At 36.2% G+C, this 5,983-nt stretch overlaps 1 protein-coding gene across 5 annotated transcripts in view; it reads left to right on the top strand.

The window, feature by feature from the left end:
- LOC113571880 (GRAM domain-containing protein 2A) overlaps nucleotides 1-1,368 on the top strand; it is a 19,218-nt gene extending 17,850 nt beyond the window's left edge. For 4 of the 5 annotated variants that reach the window (XM_027001078.2, XM_027001080.2, XM_027001081.2 and 1 more), the window contains exon 12: nucleotides 1-1,368. This exon is cut by the window's left edge. The gene's annotated coding sequence lies outside the window, so the exon portion shown is untranslated. The other variant, XM_027001077.2, reaches the window with a different exon arrangement.
- Nucleotides 1,369-5,983: the final 4,615 nt, after the last annotated feature.

The raw sequence follows: 5,983 nt of genomic DNA, 5'->3' as shown, positions 1-5,983 counted from the left end.
GTGCCACACTGGTGCTGTTTCACAAGCCCACAGAGGTTAGTGAGATTGCTGAAACAGATGCAGAGTCCATGTACCGTCATTGATGTTTGTGTTGGACAAAGAATGTCTCTGTGATTGAGACTATTTAGTTACAGCCAGCTTGAAATGAGCTTTGCAGGCCACAGTACCCGACAGAGCTTTGGCATGGTACAATTGCAAAGACACAAAGCGAGAGGTGTCTGCTTAAATAACAGCAGCCAAGCAATTGATTACATTAACAGCAAGTGATGTTTGCCTATCATTACACTGACAGCAAGAGGTGTTTGCCTATCATTGGCCCTGTTTCCTAACTGTTTTCAGTGCAGCTCTGTAGCCTTTCCCGCATAATTCAGAAGTGCAGATCAACTATGTCTCACCAGTAACAGCTCAGGATGAACATATAGCTGGGAGTGTGGGTTTTTGTAATAGAAACACACTTGCCTTTGTATGATAGAGGTATTGCATTTAATGTGATCCTGCATGTTTCTTCAGTTTCCTTAATATAATATTCTGGGCCAAAAAGGGGTAAGCTAGTGTTAAACTGTTTAAGTTTATTACAGTAATATAAGCTTGCTTACTACCTAACAGAGTGAAGAAACAAAGTTATGTCATGTATAGAGTAGTTGGTTACATAAAAGCAGACTTGTGTATATAGCAAATTAAATGTCATATTTTTAAAATATGGGGCATTTTATTTCACCTTTGACAACCGTTTTTTTTAACTATTTGACTGAGAAATTGCATTGTGATGTCTACAGGACATAATGTGCTACTGAAGACTACGTTTCTGTTGCTATCATGCCTGGGCCCTTAAAAGGGCTGTGTAATGGGACTTCTGTGAAGCTACTGAAGGATAGGGACAGTCTATAAGATGGTGACAGGGAGCAGACTGAAAGGAGCCAATTAAAAATGGTAACAAAGTAGGGCCATTGTATGATTATATGCCTGTTAACTGTGTGTCTTATGTACTAAATATCAATGTAGGAAAAGGTTACAAGTAGTCGTGTACTTATATTTCGAGCATGGCAAACTGCTAGAAATGTAGAAGTTATGACCTGATTGTCAGTTAGTGTACTGGAGAGGGAGGTGCAGTATGCTTTCAGGTACAGATTCACTAGATTTTGTAGTATTTTGCACAGCAAGAGAAGAATTTTGTCTCAAGGCGAATATATGTTCATAGTGTACAGCCTAGGTTTTTTAAAGAAGTAAAATTAAATGACTAATAAACTGCTTTTACAAGTACTTTTGCTGTTTATTACATTCTAACCATTACTAGAATACAGTTGCAATGATGACACTAAATGACCTAAATGACATTTCAGTTCTTATTATAATTAATTAGAATTAATATATCTCAGTGTACAGTGGGAAGTTGGTGGAGGTCTTGGTAAGTATGAACTAAGAAGAACATTTATTTTTTAATGTGTAACATTAGGGTGTTATTTTTGGTCATTTGAAAATATTTTCATGGATATGACAGCAACTAAAGTATTTATTTACATTTTCTTTTTTTTTTAAGTTTTTGGGGAGTGCTTAACTTTTCTTTACAATAATATATGCATGTGTTCACACTAAAAGTACAAAGCAGTTCAGAGATTTTTCAGGGATAAAAGCATAATTTATTTAATGGGATGATTAAAAATGAACTGGTTAAACACACTCACCAGCCAATTTTATTGGGAATAATTGTATGCTTCACCTCTACACCTGCTCAATTATATAATTTTCCAGTCAGCCAATTATGTGGCAGCCTTGAACTGTATAAAATCGTGTAGCCATGGATCAAGACATTCACTTAACATTCCAGTCAAACATCAGAATAGGAAAAATGACTACTGAAAGTCATGTGAATTTCAATTCACTTACCCATTTCTAATAATCATAGTTTTTTACCTGACTCAATCAGATAATCTTTTTTTCTGTATGAAGAGGTAAGGGCCTTGCCACAGTAAACAATGTGTACTTGGATTATCATTTTGCCTCTTTTGGTCAGTTATACAATGCATTTGATCTGTACCATTCCAACTTTTTTCATTATGTTCAGATCTGTAATTGTTAAAAAAGTATAATCTCCACCAACCCCCTTGATTCTGCACACTTGGTGTCTAAGTTTGTATCAATCACCACCTCTTACTTTACTGTGTCCCCTGGGCACCTTAAAGCAGCAGGGGAGAAGGATCTTGCGTTTGGGCTCTCTGAGGAACTCTGGGAGAAGGATCTTGGGGTTGGATTCTCTGAGGAACTCTGGAAATAGGCCTTGCAGGGGTTCATACACATTCTATTAATGCCAGGATTAAACTTAAAACTTTGCAGTTCCATAGGTTGTATTACTCCAAGCTTTATTAAATCTATCCATCAGTTTCTTGACTCTGTGATATGTTTGGTTGTATGGTTCTGAGGGGACCTTTTGACATATGTTTTGGTGTCCTAAATTGTGCAGTTTCTGGGAGGATATCTTCTGTTGGTACTCTAGGGCATATGGCATGATGATTGATCCAGATATTTAATTTGCCCTTCTTGGCTGCTCCCCTGCCACTTTTTTCCATCTTTGATGAAAATATGTTTGGCATGGTTGTGGTTGTTTATAAACATTTGGGGCTCTTACCCTAATCTTGTCAGCTCCACTCCACTCTCTATAGTTATTTGCAGTATATGTCATTTTTCATTTCCTTATTTATTCATTCATATTCAGTCACCACTAATTCACTGCTATTTTATTTAGAAGGAATGTTTTTATCCCCAGTCAAAGGTTTTAGCACAAATATGCTGACTTTATAGTCTAGCTTGTTTTGTGGAGTTTGATCTTTATTTATTTTTATTTTTTTTTGTGGATGGGTAAGATGAGCTGAGGTTGGATAAAAACCACAGAGTCTGGGTTTTTTCAATTTTTCTTGTTAGAATTAGACATTTTTGCTTTTCTTCACCATGTTTCTGTTAGCTATATAATACTGGTGTGACATAAAATTGGACAAATAACATATGGGGAAAAAAGAATGCTAAAAAATGTGATATGAGTGACTTTGACCATGGCATGATTTTGCTGACTGATAGGCTGGTTTGAGTGGAAACTGCTCCTATCCCGGTTTTTAGACCCAACAGCCTATAATGTTTGCATAGAATGGTGTGGGAAAAGAAACTCCAGTGAGCGACAGTTCTGCTGGTGGAAATGCCTTGTCAATGAGTGAGACTGGAGAAGAATTGCCAAAGTGGTTCAAGCTGACTAGATGGCTACGGTAACAACAATAACTGTGAGCAAATAAAACATGTCAGAATGTATAACACATCACGCCTTTAGGCAGATGGGCTAAAACAGCTGAAGACCACATTGTGTTCCACTCCTGTAAACAAAAACAGGGATTTGAGGCTACAGTGTTCATAAGATAACCGAAATTGGACAGTTGAAGACTGAAAGACATTGTCTGGTCTGATGAATCTTGATTTCTAGTATGACGTACAGATAGTAGTATCAGAATTTGGCATGAACAATCTGAATCCTCAGACCCAATGGCACAAATAATTGAGGCTGTTCTGAGAGCAAATGGGGGCCCCAACCAGTATTAGTATGGTGTTCCTACTAAAGTGGCCCTCGATACTGCATATGTTCTGTTTATCATTATGTCCAATAGAGGGAGCTACAGCCTATGGCTTTATATATAATTGATTACCACTGGCTCATGGCTGAATTTAAGATCTCAACAAACACTTTACAAGAGCTTCATGCCCACACCACAATTAATAGCTTTTCTCTCCCTGTCATGATCATTCTTACAGATGCTATGCTATGGCAATTGTCACTACTGGCAAGTGAAGCTCCAAGTCCATTCCTAAAAATTCATGTTTCTGACAATAATAAATATCACATTAGCCTGTCCCATCATCTTCTGCTGTCAGTAGGCAGCTCTGTAACTGATCCACTTGTGTATCTTGCGTTCTGAAAAATTCCAAGTTCTGATTGGAGCATGCTGCTTCTCTTTGGTTATAACATTCAAATATGAATTTAACATGCAACCAAAGTTGAGAATAGTGAAATGAATGTTGACACACAAGATGAAAATTGTTGGGTCATGGATGGAGCCAAGCTTTGATGTGACACCTTAAGTACTTAGAGTCAGCAAGCTCAGTTTCATATCTGTAATCATAAAATATATTATGAGTATCATTTTGTTATTTAAAATGATAAACTTCTTGTTTTATTGATTTATACTGACCATTCAGTCTAGATAGTTTCACTCCTAGCATACCTTACACCATATAGATTAAAATGGAGAAGGCAAAGGTATAAACAGGCTGGTGAAACAAACTTTAATATTTGCCAGATCATACACACACACACACACACACACACACACACCATGCTACTGAAAAGCAGCACTCTTTACAATATTGGAATCCCACAAAATGTGAAAAGTAATTTTCCATTATGCTGCTACAACAAAGTAGAATACTACTACTATGATATCACAAGTTAATTATGCCTTCTTTGAATGTTGAGAGAAAAAAGGCCAGTGAGCTCTTTGATGAACCTGCAATAAGTATCACCTGGAAGTGTACACCTGCACACTTCGCAATCAGTATAAACTCTCTCCTATTCATCCTCTGAGCTGGAAAACACATAGGTTTTTTTTTCCTTAATATTTTATATGTATTTGTGAAATAATTTTTTTTATAGTTTTATGTAGTAACATTAATATTAAATTAATAAGGAAGTAGTTATATTGTCTCTGTCTCTGTATGTGTTCTCTCTGAATCTTTTCTTTGTACTCTCTGTGTAGTTGACCAGATGTAGCAAAGCTGTGTCTTAATAAGCTTGTGTAGATTTTAAAGACTGATACTCAATGCACCAGGACATTAGAGGAGATACAGAGTGGACTGTTTAGTATACTAGGGTTGGGTACAGGCGGCTGGTCTTGCTTCAGACTAGGTCAGACAAGATAGCTTTCACTTTGCTGCTAAACCTCTGTGCTAACACAAACACTGCTCTAAGATTAATTTTCTGCATGTGTAATCAAGCTAAAGATGTTTCAGTTGTTCCCATAAAGCTAAGCTGCTTAATATTTTGTTTCTAATCTCTCTAGACTAAACTGGAAAAAAAATAACAAATGGAGGTTCAGCTGTGTTTGTGAGTGGGAAAGATACGTAATTCACATCAGTGAGAGTATAGTAGTCCAACTCTGCAAGTTAGAAGTTGATTGTGTACTGTAATACAAAAATTTAATCTGATCTGGGTCTGTTATTTGGTGATTTTCCTTAACCATAGCCAGTAGCTCTTTATGAATTGTGCTGGCAAAGATAAAATGAAGGACTGAAAGATTAGCCTGCTTTTAAATATTAGAAAACAATTTGATTGCCTAATTCCTTAAGATTTTCCTCAAATGTTTTCATATATATCCTTTAGAAATGAATGCAGACTTCACTGTTGTGCTATGAAATGTGGTTTCCATTACTGGCATGGCTAATAGCCCTCTCTCTAAATCTGCAGCTATAAGTTAAGGGCTTTGGGACAAGTGGTGGACACACTGAGAATTTTTCTGAGCTGCTGGAAATAGGTAGTGAAGTTGATAAATGTTCATTAATCTGGAACAGTTGCCCTGTTTCCATTTTTAGGCATTAGAAATATATAAATCCCTTGCAAAATGCATATGAGATATCAATCCTAACACCAATCACATCTTCTCTAAGGGTCCATCTCTTGGTTTCAGATTAAACCATAATGACAAAATTTACAGGTATCAGTACTTATACTTTAGTTCTTATAACACTTAAACACTTCTGTGTTTCAAAAGCTTAGAAGTGCGCAGAATGCTTCCTGTTGACTTTCATTAGATATTAGCTGATCTGGCACTCTTCATAACTTGAATTGGCTGTTTTAAAAATGATAAAATGAAACATAATAATAATAATAATAATAATAATAAACTTTATTTTTATTGCAATTCCTTAAACATATTACAAAATGCTTTACAGA

Source organism: Electrophorus electricus, chromosome 2 (genome assembly GCF_013358815.1).
Source record: "Electrophorus electricus isolate fEleEle1 chromosome 2, fEleEle1.pri, whole genome shotgun sequence".
NCBI classification, from domain to species: domain Eukaryota; kingdom Metazoa; phylum Chordata; class Actinopteri; order Gymnotiformes; family Gymnotidae; genus Electrophorus; species Electrophorus electricus.
This window is presented reverse-complemented; position numbering and strand designations above follow the sequence as displayed.